This window comes from Bos javanicus, chromosome 27 (assembly GCF_032452875.1).
Source record: "Bos javanicus breed banteng chromosome 27, ARS-OSU_banteng_1.0, whole genome shotgun sequence".
In the NCBI taxonomy this organism is placed as follows: domain Eukaryota; kingdom Metazoa; phylum Chordata; class Mammalia; order Artiodactyla; family Bovidae; genus Bos; species Bos javanicus.
Genome location: NC_083894.1, coordinates 11,019,761 through 11,038,592, shown reverse-complemented (window position 1 = coordinate 11,038,592; position 18,832 = coordinate 11,019,761). Strand labels below are relative to the sequence as shown.

The window sequence follows — 18,832 nt, the reverse complement described above, 5'->3', positions numbered from 1 at the left end:
TTTCACAGGCAAGAACACTAGAGTGAGTTGCACTTTCCTTTTCCAGGAGACGTTCCCGACCCAGGGATCAAACATCTCCTGCTTGGCAGGCGAGTTCTTTACTGCTTAGCCAAGGGGGAAGCCCAAATGAATGGTAGGAGGAACCTAATATTTATAGCGTATTTAATTTTATATTTATCTTTTAAATAATTTTTAATCAAGCTTATGAATACTGTCTAAATTTAGGAAAATACTCTCTCGGGGAGGGGGGGAAGTTCAGGGAAATAAAGTAAATTGACATATTTGTTTTTCAATAATATAACAACACAACTTTTAAATCTCTATTCAATGGGATATCATTATCCTCTCAGGATATTCTATTCTAAGATAGTTCAAACTAATCAACATAGAAAATCATACACACACAAACACATACACACACGGAAACCCATTTATCATTTCTAGTTGTCAAATTTGTTGAAATATGGGTTTTTCTATTTATACTGCTGTTTATTTTGTATATAATCACAGCTTAAATCTAGAAATATTTTATCTTCCAAATAATAAAACTGATTCCTGAAATCTGCATCAAGTTCTTTTTAGTTTTATCAGTAACTACTCAAAACCAGTCCATACGAGTATCACCCTATAACTGCTGAAATATTTTTTTTATTTTAAAAGGTAACATGAATAAATCTTTCTGCTTTAGTTAACACTTAATGAATAACTGATGGAGCCATAAACCAAAAGTCATTAAGTATCAATGCAGTCCATGAATGAGTTGGTACTTGTAACTGCTATTAGTTACTATTAAATACAATTTAACAAACTTGTATAAACTGGAGGGCAAGAAGTCATGATATAAACAGGTGACCGGAGTCACCTGGTTTCATCTTCATGTAACTCACCTAGGAGAGCATGTTTCCATTCTTACTTGCCTGGGGCACTAGTTTAGTAAATTCTATAGACTTACAGCATTTTTTGGATTCTTTATTTTGTACGATAATGTTCATAACCTGATGTTAGCATCAAAGATCCCAGCAGATTCCTAAAAATAATCTATTCTACTGAATACGGGGAATTGAACAGGACTATAATCTGATTATATTCTTATTAAAATCAACAGCAGAGTTGGGGGGTATGTGTGAAGTAATATCAATTTGAACTTTTTGAAAACAGTTATTCAGTCTTTTCATTTGGTGACAGCATTATATCTTCTTTCAATTTAGGCACAAAGTTCTGAAAATCTGTCAAATATTACAAAAAACTTTAAAATATTCATATTATAAAACAGGAAACAATTTTAGGGGCATGGAGGGTTGTGAAACAGTCAAAATCATAAAACGTACTGTTATCATAATGCAAACCCTAGGTAGACAACTGTTTTCTTCTAACAATATCAGGTAGTAAATTCTTCCATGATGCTGCTTTCTTTTTCTTTTAATTATGCCTCTTTCTATTTCTTTCAAATCTCCTACTTCTTGGAAAAATGCCTAGAAAATATGTTTATTGTAGTAACTGATAGATGATTCTGCTAAATTCTTAATTTTTTCACTAATTTGATACCAAGTTTTGATTCATCTACCTTTTTTAGTAAACTTCTAAATGTATGTCCTATAAAAACAGGGAAGATAGTTTTCCACCATCACTAAGAAATACCTGTGTTTGTCTTAGCCAATGATTTTAACCTTTAAATAACATTACAAGTAATCTGTATAAGATGCTATACTTAGGGATCCATCACGTGTTTTATGGTAGTTGAATGACTAGTAAGGTGGCTTTCTAATCATATTTCTACAACTGAGTATCTCTAAAACCACATAGAAAAAAATGCCTGAAGTCCCTAGACTTCAAAAAGAATGTTGGATAATCAATGAAGTAAAATCTGTTCATTAATATTGATATGGTAAGAGCAAAATTACACTCATGTTTAAAATGTAAATATATATATATATTTAATACAGATGATTAAATACATATAATTAAGTTATATTTATTCTTGGTAGAGTTTTATAAGAGAAAATGCTGATTGAAAAATGAAAAGAGTTCTTACATATAAAAGTATTGCACTCAATAAATCATAAACATATAAATATTAGAGTAGTATTCAAATTTGGAAATATCATTTGAAATAAACCTTCAGATTCTCACCATTTCTGCTAAGACTTATAGCCTAAGATATATTTTTAACTGCTGTGCTCATCCAGAATAATTTTTATTTTCTTACGTTATAACTGATCTTTCATATATACTGCTTAAAACTCTTTCTTCATTCAGAAACTAAAGGTGTCACCCCCAATAAAACCCAAGGTTCAAATATATGTGCATTTTCTAAAAATTACAAGTGAAAGTCATATTCAGTTATTCTTTACATTACAGGTAAAGTCAAACAGGCTGCTGACAAGATAGAAATTAAAGGATAAAAAGATTTCATCTTTTGTTTGATCTTCACTGACTGATAAATCTATTTCATCTCTTAGATGATAATTTAATGGAGAAAAAAAACAAAACTTGCTGCTGCTTTATAATCTCTCAGACCCTCTAAATGTTTTCTTTAAAGTTTCATTCAATTGAAATATATTTAAGTCTAAAATCAATAGCTACACTTTTATACTGTTGGAAGAAAACTACCTAATACAGCTACAACAGAATAAAGTCCTGAAAAGATAGAAATAATGAAAAACATGGATACAAATCACTATAATAAAATGAACAAAAACTCAGTGATTGCTAGACTGCAAAAAGGAGGCTTGGCTTAAATAGAGGCGCACATTTCAATTGATACTTTTAAATGACCTATTTGTGATACTGTAGCTTTTAAAATAAGAATTTAAAAGTTAATGATTAGAGAATTTCCAAAGTTCATCAGTTTACTACCCCTGTCTCTTCAGGAGACTTAATGATATCTACCTACCTACCTTACCTGATTCTGTCAAATAAACTTAACTGACCGAGCTTACTTATTGCATTATATAGAGAGTATTGAGCATTTTTAAAAGTTCCAAAATATAATTTATCTATCTATAAGTCCACGTTATACCAGAATTATATTAATTGTATCAAAATTTCATTAAGACTAAATTTATGCAATAACCTATAAACACACTTGGTTTTGTTTGAAAATGTATATATCACATAAGCAATGACTATACATACTCACTTCTTTCTATTTTACTAAATCAACATTGCTGTTACTAGCTGCCTTTTAAATGATCAATTAGTTATCATGCTTGAAGAATCTAACATGCCTAATAAAGAGAAAAATTTATTAAATATCCTGTTCTCATATTTTTAAACATTTAGACATAGAATAAATATTTCAACAGCTTACACTGAAATCTTTTTGGTTTTGCAATGTATGGATGGGGAAAGGTAGGTAATAAATTTAAAAACCCATCATCAATGTGTGTGGCAACAGACAAGATAAAATCAATTCTTTCAGAAAAGTAATTATATTACAACACAAGGAGTTCCGAGCCTCATTTAATATTATGGGAATGTAAAGGAAATAGTTTTTAGAATTCACAATTAAGTACTTTTCTAGAGATGTTATCTGATAATTTATAAAATAATCACCTATATCATATAAACCTGTACACTCAACCTAAAGCAGGTATAGTTCAAATGAGTACTGGTACTACATTTTCCAAAAGCATCCGATTTGTCCCAAGGTTTCCTGAGATGTTTGATACATTGTTTTAAGTTTTAAAGTACTAAATAATAAAAATAAAATAACTGAGTTCTTCCAGAGTAGTTAAGCAGAGTTCTAAGACACAATGAAATCTACAGCAAAATACAATGAAAGGTGCAGAGACTGGAGATGGTCAGCCTAGATTTGATAACAGGTTCTCTACTGAAACAGCGCAACAGACCTGAAGTTTCCTAAGCCTTTGCTGCTTTGCCTGTAAAATGGACAGCCTGTTTTTCCTCTGTTAACTGTAAAGTTACACTGTCAGATGCATGACTGCCTGTAAAGTTTATAAATTTATTTAGGAAGGCAGATTATCTCTGTACATGATTATTGTTACAATAATTACCAATGTACAGGCACAAAAAAAGTAGTCTTTGAAGATTTTTTCCTTTCTATCTGCCTGTATGATTAATGTGTTCAGGTCACAGCGGTTAAAAAAATTCATGTGAGTCTTGGGAAGAAGGACTAGCAATTCACCAGAATTACTAGAAAGTTTTATCAACTTTTCTTCTTCAATTTCAGGTACAGTAAATTATTTCAAGAAATATATATATCAGCCTAGCTTAACTGTGTATAACACAAACTCAGTTACATTCGAACTACTGGAAAGTATTCAAACTGATAAGGTTGATTCACTTTTAAATACAAGTTTATGTAGTCTTTCAAATTATCACACAATAATTAGACTTTTATTATGACCGGAGGAACTGTTTTCCATGGTTCTCTGAATCACCCCCAAAATGTAACTATATGACTAATTGGTATTTCTCACATGAGTGAATCATATTATACTTTAATCGGTACAAAGAACTATTTTTTAATGTATTATGGGAGAAAACAAGCTTAAAGAATTTAAATTTCTACAGATATGCTTCAATTATATTTGAGTTGGCATGATTTTTTTTTTTCCAAATAGGACAGAAAATGCACTGCCTCTCCTAAAATGAGCTCCACATACATTTTTTTTTTTTTTTGGAATCATGGTGACTGAACAGGGACAAATGAGTGTGTTAGGCAGGTTCTAGTACAGCTTTCCACTGCTCCATCTGCTGGATCAGCCTACATCGCCTGCACCAAGTGGTAACCTCCAAAAAGTAACAGGAACTAATTCAGCAGGTGGCTTCAAAAAGCTCACGCACGTTGCTTGAGAAACTTATTGTGACTTTTTAATTTGTGTTTAGCCTAGAGTTCCAATTTCACCCGTAATTAAAAAAAAAATAATGAAGAACCCACAATCGCCGTTAAAACAGTAAGGCACTGAGGATACGCTTCACCGTAGGGGATCTACTACAAACAAGAAGGAACTAGGCTATACATCTATTTCAGGTTTGCACACTGCTCCAACCACAGAGGTAGACATTTCTCCTGAGGGTCCTAAGAAGTCGTTCTCCTCATCGAGAAATGGAAATATATGCATAAAAGTTTTAAAGAGATTTAAAAAAAAAGCATGCCTATCAGTAAGCACATAAAGACCACAGAAGAAAATAATGCCTGTCCAAACAGGATTTACCCAAAGACCAGGAAGCCCTCGGCTTTTTTCCTCCGCAGCATCTTTGCAGGCAGCTCCGGTGTCGCGCTTTCGGACCAGGAAGCCACACTTTTCCTCCAGCTCCCAGTCACAGACGGGACAGTGTGCAGCCGCCGCCACCCGCCAGGCTGTCCCCGCCGTCCCCGCCACCACCGCCGCCACCACGGTCGCCACCGCAGCCGCTACTGCAAAGACAGCGTTAACTCCTCTCTTGGAGTCGAGCGGCTGCAAACTTCCCCTGCTTTACATGTACCTTTTCCTGCAAACTTGAACGTCCTTCCTTGCAGAAGGGCCAAGGAAAACCATTATAAGCATCACAGGGAACAGTAATAAAGGACACTCCCGCAAGGTAAGACCTGCGCCTTAATCAGAGCCGCGATGCTCAACCAGATGGGGAAACACCACGGCCAGCGGATCCTCCCCGCCCCTCTCGGAGACCCTCGGCCAGCGGTGCCCACGCCATCGGGGAGGGTGGCTGCAGCCGCCACGGGCAGCGCCAGGCGGAGGTAAAGTTTGACAAATGACGATTGCTCCCAAGAAGGAGAGACCCCGGGCAGCCCGCAATCCGCGCGGGCCGTGCCGGGGTCGAAGCCGTGCAGGAAAGTGCCACGTACCTTGCTGCGATCGCCAGGCGGGGAGGCCGAGCAGGGAGCGTCTCTGGAGGTGGCGGGGCGAGTCCAGCCCTGGCCGCGGGCTCCCTCCCGCGCGAGCCGAGGCACCGCCGCCGCGCCCGGGCGCAGGGCCGAGGCACCGCTGCCGCGCCAAGGGCGCAGGGCACCGCTGGGCACTTGGCCCAGAGAAGTTGGGCAGCCTCCGCCGCAGCCCCGGCGAGCGGCGCGAGCAACACGTTTAGTTTGAACTTTCCAGCTCCAGTCCCGGCAAATACACACTCACGCACACACACGCGCGCGCGCGCGCGCCGGGAGAACCTCTCAGAGGCGAGCGAACGGGCACCGGGGGCTCTCTGGCCGCGTCTCTCTCGCTCGCTCGCTCTTATTGGCGCGGAGGTTATTGTTTTATTTATTTATTTCCTCCTCCCGGCTCCGTCCTCCTCCCGCGCCTCCCGCCCTCTCCCTCCCTCCCTCCTCCTCAGCCCCCCGGTCCGCGCGGCCGGCCCCGGCGCTCCAGCTGCGGCGCGGCGAGGCTGCGCGCGGCTGGCGGGGGCTGCGGCGGCCGGGGCTGCGCGCCGGGCGGGGGCGCGGGGACGGGGCCGGGTAGCCGTGCGGGCGGGGAAGGCGAGGACCGCGGGCCGCGCGCCGGAGGTGAGGGGACAGAGGCGGAGGCGGCGTGGGGAGGACCGTGCGGAGCGTTTCCCCAGCCCGGAGGCTAGGGCGACGCGGGTGAAGCCTGCACGGCTACCTCCCCGCCTCGGCCGCCCGCAAGGCTCAGCCCCCGCCCGCCGACCCCCGCCCTGCCGCCTTTCCAGCTCGCCCCGGGCTCGACCTAACCCCTCGGGGACGCTGCAACGCTCCACCACCGCTCAGCCAGGGAGGCGCGAGTTGGCCTTTTTTTTTTTTTTTTTTTAAATAGTGGTTTAAATGCTACGCAGTTCGACTCCGGTCTCCCCACCGTCCTCGCCCCCGACTATCGGGAGAGGTGCAGTCCACCCCCGGTGCGGCGCCCGGGCCTCGCTGGGCTGGCTTCACCCCGGTAGGAAATGCGAGAGGTGGCCCCAGACCGCAACCTCCGAACGCAGTTTGGGGCGCCCTGGTCACGCTCCAAATCCACCCCCGAGCTCCGGCGCACGGCTGTCTCCGCTGCTACGATTCACCCCCTAATGAGCTCGCCAGTGTCCGTTGACCGCTGGTGCCACGGTCTTTCAGTGACAGTCTACCTGGTTCCCAAAACTGCAGGAGGGATGACCTTAGAACTGGCCGCCCTCCCCCACCCTTCTCAGCCTCAACGCCGGGCCGGGAAGAGCCCGGTTCCCATTCAATGAAATTGATCTTCCACTTGCATCTTCCCGAACCTACTTTGGAACGGCTTCTTCAACGCATACCCCTGGCAGGCTTCCCATTAGGTAAATCTGGTTTGGGTTTTTGTTTTATGGGTTCATGATTTCAGTCTTGGAAAGGGGAAAAATAAAAGGAAGTAATTCTCGAATAGATAAATAGTCAGTAAACGAATCACCGTCCGAGACTGAAGAGCAGATCTCACCTCTTGCATTTGGAAGCAGGGCTCCTTTCCTCGGTAATTTAGCCTCCAAAGTCCTAACAGTTTGGGGCTATAACGTAGTAGGGCTCCAGGTATAGCAATGCTGTGACACTAGAGTCCTTACCATTATCTGTTATAATATGCACTTACTGTTTTTTCTGTCCAAAAATAACGTCCAGTCTCTCTGCAACGTATTCATCAGATAGCCATCCCATAGTGTTTTAGATCTTTTCTCAGAGATTCCCGGGTAAGTGTACAAATACTCCTTAAAGAGCTGATTATTTCACTGATTTTACATTTTCATTGATATCTGGAGTAAGCCCCCCAGAGGTCAGACAAGGAACAGGTGAAATTCTGAAACAGGAGAAAACGAAAAAAAATATATATATATATCCTTTCAGAATGTTACTAATCTCTGGCACCAGGTTTAATATACACTTGTCATTTTCAAAGAAGGTAAAAGGGAAGCACCAATATCTGGACATGCAGCTCTCCCCTCACTCATGAAGCACCAGCTTGTTATGAGAAAAGGGGCCACTCTAGTTGAATTTAAGACCCTCCTACTGTATGGTAGGATCCAGAGATAATCCCCCAAAGCAGGGAAGTGCCTCGCTGGTCAACCAAATGGTGGATATGAGGGTGTGCCCCTTTCTCAGGGCATCTGTGCCAGTAAAGAAGTAAGATGGTTGCTCAGAACCTGAAAGGACCACTTGTAACTTAAGACCCATGACTTTGGAAGCATGTATATCTCTACAGAATACAACCCCACCCCCTACCCCGTCATGTGGCCAGCATCTAACATGGGGGAACACCTATCTGATGTTGATACATTTATTGATGTTGTTCAGGTGTTCAATCGTTGCTGACTCTTTGTGTCCCCATGGACTGCAGCATGCCAGGCTTCCCTGTCCCCCACCATCTCCTGGAGCTTGCTCAAACCTGTGTCCACTGAATCCATTGATACGTTTTTAGTGCTTTGCATACAACCTCCTCTGGGTATATATCTTGTTGGTTTGTTCCTATTGGCTGAAAAACAATTGAGATGGCATTCATATCTAAAATTTTTCTCAGGGAATACAACTGTGCCCTAGTACCACTTTCTTCAACCTCTCCATATACATTTGTTTCCAGTATGCTTCTGTACTCCAGTGTCCAGAGTAACCAGTGCTCACGGGAGATGCAGGCCACACAGTGATGGTCATTGTCGCTATCATTAGGAATACACACATCTGGTGCTAAGAAAGATGCTGCCTCTAGATGCAGCAAACGTCATAACCTGAGATCTGAGATGGAGAAAAGATGTTTAAACCGGGAATCGATATTAATCATCATAGTAAATCATTGAATATTTTAAAATGTCTACCACCTTTGAACTTCATCTGTTTCAATGATTGTGTTTATGTTTGTACCCACAGAATAAGACCTATTTCATAGAATTTGTAAGGTATGTATGGAGGGAATTAAAATTATAGAAATGTAAAGGGGGTGTGTAGCCTTTTTATTTGTTAAGGGTCACTGAATCAGAGGGAAAGTAAATATTAATCATTACATAGATATTAAAGAATAGCAATGTTGAGAGTTTATTTTGAGAAATACAAAAAAAATCCACCATTTTATATAATATATGTAACTATTGGATTGATTAAATTTGTCTTTTGAATTTTTTTTTTTTTTTTGGCTGCATCATGTGGCATATGATACCTTAGTTCCCTGACCAGGGATCAAACCTGTGCCCCTTGCAGGGGAAGGAAGGAGTCTTAAGTACTGGAGCACCAGGGAATTCCCTGTATAGGTTAAATTTGTTTTAAACTATTCTTCAACTTCTTACCGTGATCAAGGCAAATAAAAGGAGATTAAAAAGATGTAAAACAAAAAGGAAGATTAAAGAAAATGAAAATTCTGACCCCAGATAAGGAAGCTGTTTGGAGGCTGTAGGTGACATGATAGGTAGATGGTGGGAATCATGAAGAGAGTCAGAGATATTAGTGTCCTTTCGCTTCTGGCCCAGAACAGCAACAATCCTCAGAAAACTCCTTAAATCTCTGCTTAAGATCCTGAATTTATGGAAATTTTCTTAGACACCACTTTTTTGCTTGTGCAATAAAACTATACTATGCTAGAGAATGAAATCAGATCAATAATCTACACTTCCCCAATCAATAAATTGACTCAGTTTTTCATAAAAGATAAACCGAGTCACAGTTTTATTTGATAACAAATGTTAGTAATTTTTTAAAATCTGTGAATGTTCATGAGCAAGTCACACATACTCCCCTTTTCCAAAATCCCTCTTTAGTAATTTATTCCTAGTATTTAGTGTGTTAAATCTCTTGCTTTTCAGGTTCTCCAACATTTATAATTATTGTTACAGTAAAACAAAAAACAAACAAAAAAAGTCCCTACTCTATCTATACCCATTTTGACACAAATATGCACATTGTAAAGCAAAGATTCTCAATCTATCTCTTCAGTCTTAAGTTTCTTATGCTCATCTCACCTGTCAAAGTTGAGAAGGCAGCTTCCTCTTCCCATACCAGGTAGCATCACTGGGCATCACTAGGTTCCTCAACCTCTGATTCAAGTTTCAGTGAAACCCTGGATGAGGAACTTGGGGATCCAGAGCGTCAACAGTACTGGGCCATTTTATATAACGGACTTGAACTTCTGCAGATTTTGATATCCTCGGGGATGCTGGGACCTAATCCCCTGCAAATATCTAGGGACAACAGTACTCTTCACCAACCACCACTAAACTCAACCTGTTTTTCCCTACTCCTGGCATCTTTAGTCACCACATTTAGAGTGTTCAGGAAAAGATCAGGGAGCCTTTGGACAAGTTCTTCAGTTTTATCTCAAGTGTGGATAAAGAAGGGCAGTAAATTAACTGTTAGTGAATTTAAGGTTATATTAGTAGAAATTCCAAGTGATTAAAAAGTTCATTCGCCAGAGAGGCCAGTGCCGTTTCTGGAAACTGTGGCAATTGTGACTGTACCTAATCCTGTGGATGCTGGTGCTTGAGTGTGGTCATTCTGAGAGTCCCTGTGTCTAGAAACTCAGAGCTCATCTTCACTAATCTCTTGGCTTCTTCCTGTATCACAAACTGGCCTCCTCTGATTCTTCCTGTGAGTTTTTCCTTCCTCCTCAGGACCCTTGCAAACACTGTTCCCTCTGCTTAGAACGCCTGCATTTTCTCAGCCACCATCCTCAACTCACTCTTGCTCATCTTTGTGCTCCGGGAAATGTCACACGCTAAGGATGACATAAGAATGCTAAACACTTCCTGGATTGATTACTTCCTAAAATTTGCTATCATGGCTCCCAGACCTTTCCTCTAGTTTATACAGGACAACTTCAAAGTTCATATAACTGAAATATTTACCGAATATTTTTCCCAGCTCTGGACTAGAAATTCCATGAGAGGAATTTTCATTGTATCTTAAGCACTTAGTGCAGGGCTTGTTGCAAAGTAGTTGCCAAAAGTACATTCTTATTAAATTAATATGTGAAAGAAAAATCAATATAATCCAGGATGGCTAGTGTCTGGACTGGACAGTGGGATGCTGGACACGTGGGACACGGCGTGCTGTGCTGTGCTTAGTCACTCAGTTGTGTCCGACCCCATAGCTCACCAGGCTCCTCTGTCCATGGGGATTCTCCAGGCAAGAATACTGGAGTGGGTTGCCATGCCCTCCTCCAGGGGATCTTCCCAACCTGGGGATGGAACCCAGGTCTCTTGCACTGCATATGGATTCTTTACCCTCGGAGCCACCAGGGAAGCCATGATAGGATAAAGAAAAAACTACTTCATATTATCCAAGTAGATTCTATTTTCATCATTATTATGGAACCATGATATTTTTCAAAATCCTAGAATATTTTCAAAAATAGGGTACTTTTTATCACTGATACTTTATGGTGAAGAAAGTCCTTTTAAAAAAGATTGTATGACCAAAAGGAGTGGAAAATTATCAAGAAAGAAAATGAAATTACAGCATTTTGATATTCTAAGTAAACAAATTTTTATTCTTGGCCAATTTTGTGAGAAGTTCTGTTTATGCTTTGAATTTTTCCTTATTGATAAAAAGTTCAACTCTGTCTTGAATTAATTATAGTATGTATAGTATGTATAAAGTTGGGAATGTCTTCAGGAAAATTTATATTACTATCAATAGAGTATATGAGTAAGGAAGAAAAGAAGAAATAATTAATGCCAAATTATTCCCAACTATGACATTCACAGAAAATCAGATTTTAAAATGCAGATGTCAAAGACAAGTGGAAATTTAGAGCACAAAGTTTCTCTTCTTACTGAGACTGTATTTTCATAGACCATTTACATACCTCTGAAGCTTGATCTTTTGCAACTTAACCTCACTCTGAATGCCCATACTTCTACTGACCTTTCTCAAAATTTGATCTTAAAAGGTACTTTTCATAGTCTTTCACTTTCATGGAAACTTCTGATATCAGAAGACCATATTAATTTTTACCTTTTTTGGTAACTGCTGCATAATATTTATCTCACATTAAAATATTTAACATAATTTTCTAGATTTCATTTACATTCAACAGCAATGAAAACTTGAAGTTTTAAGCATTTATATTTTTTATTTTATAATTCAAAGAGCTTATGTTTTTTCTTTTTTTCCCACTGAAGATACCTGAAAAGTTCTCTACATTTAAATACAATCTACAAATGATAAATTCATAAGTGTTTAATATAAAAGAAAGGACACATATAATTTGAAAAGTTTTTTAATTTACATTTATTCTTTTTGATAGGGAGTCCCACACATGCATTTGAAAGATTATATTTATCAAAGTATTAATCATTGTATATACTCTTTGCAACCCCTTGGACTGTAGCCCACCAGACTCCTCTGTCCATGGGATTCTCGAGGCAAGGATACTGGAGTGGGTTGCCATTTCCTTCTCCAGGGGATCTTCCCAACCCAGGAATCGAACCCAGGTCTCCTGCATTGCAGGCAGATGCTTTATTCTCTGAGCCACCAGGGAAGCCCATATATGGATATACATATATATAAACTATATGGGTCAATCTCAAAATGTTCTCTTTGATAGGGGCATTCAACAGATCAAGAGCCATGCCAAGAGCCAATCTTTTTTTTTTTTAAGGTGAAATTTCTCAAAGTTATCAGTAACATTTTCAAATATTACTCTTAATGTTTATTCCTATTAAAATTAATTTTAAGTCTAAAATTTTGGAAGCTGTAAATGAGAGTGGAGGAGAGCAAACTCAGTAAAGAAGTTTCCCTGTTACTAAGTGAAAATTAAAGTGTTAGTCTCTCAGGCCTGTCCAACCATTTGCCACCCCACGGATTGTAGCCAGCCAGGCTCCTCTGTCCTGGAATTCTCCAGGCAAGAATGCTGAAGTGGGTTGCCATGCCCTTCTCCATGGGATCATGCTGACCCAGGTATTGAACCTGGGTCTTCCACATTCCAGGCACCATTACTAAGAGCCCAACATAATTTTTTCAACAGTAACTGAAGTCCAGTTTAACGTATCACACAAAAGAACACACATGAAATTTAGAGGAAAGAGAAGCAGATGAGGACATTAATATTTTATGCTCAAAGAAGAAAGTGAAAATGTTAATTGCTCAGTCATGTCCTACTTTTTGCGACCCCACGGACTGTAGCCCACCAGGCTCCTCTGTCCACGGAATTCTCCAGGCAAGAATACTGGAGTGAGTTGCATGCCCTTCTCCAGGGGATCTTCCTGACCCAGAGATTGAACCTGGGTCTCCCACACTGCAGGCAGATTTTTTGCCATCTGAGCCAGCAGGGAAGTCCTTCTGTGGTACATGGTTGCTGACAAGTTTCCCATGCTCCTAAACATGCAACTGGATCTCCTCTCTTTATCATTAGCATGAAGAAAGCAATCCTGAACTAACTCTACTTAGAGCCAGTGAAGCGGAGTTCTCAGGTGCACCCTTTAGTGGAGCAGAAGCAGGGAACACCAAAAATTGAGTTCAGTAATATTTAAATGCTATATTTTAAAATTGAATAAATATATGTAACATAAAACTTATCACTGAGATGATTTTATAGTGTGCCACTCAGCAGGATTAATTATATTCCATTTGTTGCACAACAATCACCACCATCCATCTCTAGAATTTTTCATTCTCCAGAGCTGAAACTCTGTCCCCAGTAAACAATCAATCCCCGCGCCCTCTCCCTTCAGCCTTCGGCAATTCCATTCCACCCTGTTTTGTGAATCTGACTACCTTGGGAACTCCTATTGGCGGGAATATGTTGTCCTTTTGTGATTGGCTTGTTTCTCTTAATATAATGTTCTCACTGTTCATTCATGTTGTGGCATGTGTTAGAATGTCCTTCCATTTATAGGCTGAATAATATTCCATTTTACCTATAAGCCTCATTTTATTTATCCATTCATCCTTTAATGGTTTGCTTCTACCTTCTGATATTACGAATAATGTTGTTATGCATAGTGGTGGTTTAGTCGCTAAAGTCGTGTGCGACTGTTTTGCGAACCGTGGACTGTAGCCAACAGCTCCTCCGTCCAGGGGATTCTCCAGGCAAGGGTACTGGAATGGATTGCCATTTCCTTCTCCAGGGGACCTTCCTAACTCAGAGATTGAACCTACTTCTTCTGCACTGACAGAAGGATTCTTTACCACTGATCCACTAGGGAAGTTTTGCCGTTGTGCATCAGATCAGCCGCTCAGTCCTGTCCGACTCCTTGCGACCCCATGAATCACAGCACGCCAGGCCTCCCTGTCCATCACCAACTCCCGGAGTTCACTCAGACTCACGTCCATCGAGTCAGTGATGCCATCCAGCCATCTCATCCTCTGTCGTCCCCTTCTCCTCCTGCCCCCAATCCCTCCCAGCATCAGAGTCTTTTCCAATGAGTCAACTCTTCGCATGAGGTGGCCAAAGTACTGGAGTTTCAGCTTTAGAATCATTCCTTCCAAAGAAATCCCAGGACTGATCTCCTTCAGAATGGACTGGTTGGATCTCCTTGCAGTCCAAGGGACTCTCAAGAGTCTTCTCCAACACTACAGTTCAAAAGCATCAATTCTTTGGCGCTCAACCTTCTTCACAGTCCAACTCTCACATCCATACATGACCACAGGAAAAACCATAGCCTTGACTAGACGGACCTTTGTTGGCAAAATAATGTCTCTGCTTTTGAATATGCTATCTAGGTTGGTCATAACTTTCCTTCCAAGGAGTAAGCGTCTTTTAATTTCATGGCTGCAGTCACCATCTGTAGTAATTTTGGAGCCCAGAAAAATAAAGTCTGACACTGTTTTCACTGTTTCCCCATCTATTTTCCATAAAGTGGTGGGACTGGATGCCATGATCTTCGTTTTCTGAATGTTGACCTTTAAGCCAACTTTTTCACTCTCCACTTTCATTTTACAAATATCTGTTCAAATCCCTGCTTTCAGGTTTTTGAGGGCATACATCCAGAGGTGAAATTATTGGACCACATGTTGGTAATTTTATGCTCCCCCCCCCTTTTTTTTTTTTTTGAGGACAGGCCCTACTGTTTTCCAAAGCTGCCTTAGCATTTTGCATTCCCAGTAGTGGTACACAGTTACAGCTTCTGCACATCATTGTCAACTCCTGATATTTCTTTTCTGTTTTTCCTTCTTTTTCTGTTGTTCTTTCTTCAACCTTTTATGTCTTTTTATTTCTCTCTTCTTTCTTTTCCTTTCTCCTCTCTTTCTTCCTCCCCTGCATCCTCAATAGCCATCTGAATGTCTGTGAAATTACATCTCACTGTGATTTTGATTTGCTGCATTTCCCTTCCCTGCTGCTGCTACTGCTGCTAAGTCGCTTCAGTCGTGTCCGACTCTGTGCAACCCCATAGACGGGAGCCCACCAGGCTCCTCTGTCCCTGGAATTCTCCAGACAAGAATACTGGAGTGGGTTGCCATTTCCTTCTCCAATGCATTAAAGTGAAAAGTGAAAGTGAAGTCGCTTAGTCGTGCCTGACTCTTAGCAACCTCATGGACTGTAGCCTACCAGGCTCCCCTGCCCATGGGATTTTCCAGGCAAGAGTACTGGAGTGGGGTGCCATTGCCTTCTCCGTCCCTAGTGATTACTTATGCCAAGCATTTGTTTATGTGCTTTGGGGCCATTGGCATATCTTTCGAGAAACGTCTATCCAAATCTATTGCTGATATTTTAAGATTGTTTTGTTGTCAGTGAGTTGTAGTAGTTCTTTACATGTTCTTTATGCTACTGTTAGATGCTCAGTCATGTCCAACTCTTTGCAACCTCATGATCTGTAACCCTCAGGTTTCCTCTGTCCATGGAATTCTTCAGGCAAGAATATTGGAGTGGGTTCCCTTCTCTAGAGGATCTTCATGACCCAAGGATAGAACCGGGTGTCCTGAATTACAGGCAGATTCTTTACCATTTGAGCCACAGGGAAGCCCCACATGTTCTGTATCTTAATCCTTTATTAGATATGTGACTTGCAAACATTTCCTCCCATTCTGTGGCTTACCTTTGCATTCTATTGATAGGGTCCTTTGATGCACAAGAGTTTTTAATTTTGATGTAGTCCAGTTACCTATTTTTTCTTTAAAATGCAATATATTTTCAAATAAGAATTAATTTAAAAACATAAGAAACTGTCCAAATTTTACATATAGATGGGTCAGTATTACAAAATTTTGTTTTTGGCTCAGGGTCCACTATGACTCAGCATGGCATTGCTCTGTGCATTTTCTATACTATGCACTGTGAAATATAAATCCTTTGGGTTCAAGCACCTCTATTAAACAGGTAGACAAATTATATAGGAAGATTATACAGAAGAGGCTTCCTTGGTGGCTGAGATGGTAAAGAATCTGCCTGCAGGAAACCTGGGTTTGATTCCTAGGTCAGGAGAAAGGAATAGCTATCCACTCCAGTATTCTTGTCTGGAGAATTCCATGGACAGAGGAAGCTGGTGGCCTACAGTCCAGGGGAATCACAAAGAGTTTGACACAACTGAGAGAATAACATATAACGTTCTACAGGAGAGGTTCTGCATTATGAAATAAATTGTATCAGACTGATGAGAGTTTACAATTTTCTTTATTTGGATTTTCTCTATTTTCAGGAAAGTGTAAGGAATAAAATCCAAGTCTATATTTGCAGCAGGTTTTTTTTTTTTTTTTTCTGTACCAGTGGGATTATTTTTGTTAGATACGAAATTGTCTTACTTCTTGATGGGAATCACAGCTGGAAAGAGTGCCCAGGAAGTTGCTCCAGGAGAAGAGATGCCCCAGTGAGGCAGGCAGCAAAGTGAGTAAAAACCTATTTTGTGTATATCGTGCCTAGAGCCTTTTCTAACCCAAAGAAATCATGTCTTCATGTTGTATAGGGAAATCATAAATCCAGAAGCCTGCAAATGTTCTGAAAGCTCAAGGAAAAGTTTGAGATATTAATAGATTTAATAGATTTCCTTCTAAATGTCAGCATATGGCACTCTAAGATTCCTTTTATCTTAACCACTAGTGACTATATGTAGATTTACCTTGCTGAACAGAGCATAAACAGTTATCATTGTTCTACAGCTCTGTATCTCTACTTTTGTCAGATGAAAACAATAAACTAGATTAATGTACATTTTCTTCTTTGTAGTGTTTCCCATTGTCAAACACTGAACCCTTCTTTTTTAAATGGTTGGAGCAGTGGTTGATTTTGTTTCGAAGCTTGTATTTAAGAAGTTATTTTAAAAGAATGAAGTTCATGCTCTTTTAACATCCTTAGAAATCAGTCCTCAAAGACCATTGCACCACTTGTCAATCTAGCAGACGCTGCCATGTGACAACAAAGACCATGAAAGTTGCTTGTAAACTGCTTTGAGTTGGAGCAGTTTATTTTCTCAACAGATGAGAACAGAGGACCTTTTTTTTTTTTTTAATGAAATGAAGTTCAGTTTTATAAAGCCATCTGAAATCTTTTTAACTGCTTTCTTTAAACACGCATAGTAAAATCTTTCATGTGAATTTCATTAATCTTCAAGGTCATTTAGGAGAAAATGGTAAGCCTATCTATGACAGAAGTGTTGTGCATTTAATGCAGGTGTTACCCTTCAAGTGGATATATGTTAAGACAATAGACTTGAATTCATGTCTGCTCTTACTAACACATTTAGAAAGAGATCATAACATACTACATACTCTCTCCTCTCTTTCATGGCTAAGAACATATCTACCATACAATATTTACCTTCAATTCACTCTGATTATTTTTATTTTCAGTAAATTAAAAGGAGAAGAGAGAGAAAAATAATCTATTATTCCCTTAATTGATTCTAGTTATATCTGAATGCCCAGGATCATCCCAGTAATTTTGAGAGAGAAATATATAATTCGATACAAGATTGAACTTTATGCCAGAAGGATATTTTAATGAGCATATTAAAATTATAGATTTTCACAACTTGTACTTATTGTGTTTTTGTAATATATATTCATTGTTTTAATTGAAACTAATGTCCACAGCAGAGAAAACTATTTCAAAAGCAAGATATTCTTTTAATGCTTTCTTTTTATTTCTGAAATGCAATCAGTTGTAAAGGACAAGAATTTAAGTTTTTACTTACTTATTTTTACATTCTCATCTCAAAAAATTTTGCAACAGCTTAATTATGTATGTTAATGTGCAGGAATTTAGACTGAAATTCTGTTATGCAGATGTGTCAAGACAGAACTGTTAAGTACTGGTGAATTTCAGACAATTTACTGGTGCAATTTACTAGAATTTCAATGATGATGGTAGAAAGGGAAGATTCTCTTCAAGTTAGTAAATAATTAGTACTGTCAATAAACTTGTAAATAGTGTGCTATGTGAGCTTATTAGTTGCTGTGACTTGCTGATAATTATAATTATGAAAACACACTGGTAATAGCGGACAACCTACACTGAAGAAAACACAATCAGTTTAAGACAAAATAATGAACAACAAAAAAATGTATTTTGCATTGAGATAATCTAATCAGATAGATTCCAATGACAAAAGGATGGCTGTGATAAAATCTCGTTTAGCCAGAATGCTCTAGAACAGCTGTGTATAATTAATTACATTTTTGATTGAGAGTTAATTGGCATCAGTTCAGTTCAGTTCAGTGGCTCAGTCGTGTCCGACTCTTTGCGACCCCATGAATTGCAGCACGCCAGGCCTCCCTGTCTGTCCTTCACCAACTCCTGGAGTTCACTCAAACTCACGTCCATTGAGTCGGTGATGCCATCCAGCCATCTCATCCTCTGTTGTCCCCTTCTCCTCCTGCCCCCAATCCCTCCCAGCATCAGAGTCTTTTCCAATGAGTCAACTCTTTGCATGAGGTGGCCAAAGTACTGGAGTTTCAGCTTTAGCATCATTCCTTCCAAAGAACACCCAGGACTGATCTCCTTCAGAATGGACTGGTTGGATCTCCTTGCAGTCCAAGGGACTCTCAAGAGTCTTCTCCAACACCACAGTT

The 18,832-nt window shown here is 39.9% G+C and overlaps 1 long non-coding RNA gene across 1 annotated transcript in view; it reads right to left on the bottom strand.

Moving 5' to 3' along the window:
- Positions 1-7,726, bottom strand: part of LOC133239845 (uncharacterized) — a 482,622-nt gene extending 474,896 nt beyond the window's left edge. The window contains exon 1 of the long non-coding RNA XR_009734001.1: positions 7,503-7,726. This is a non-coding gene — a long non-coding RNA (uncharacterized LOC133239845). The remainder of the gene's footprint in view (positions 1-7,502) is intronic.
- Between the last annotated feature and the right edge of the window lie 11,106 nt (positions 7,727-18,832).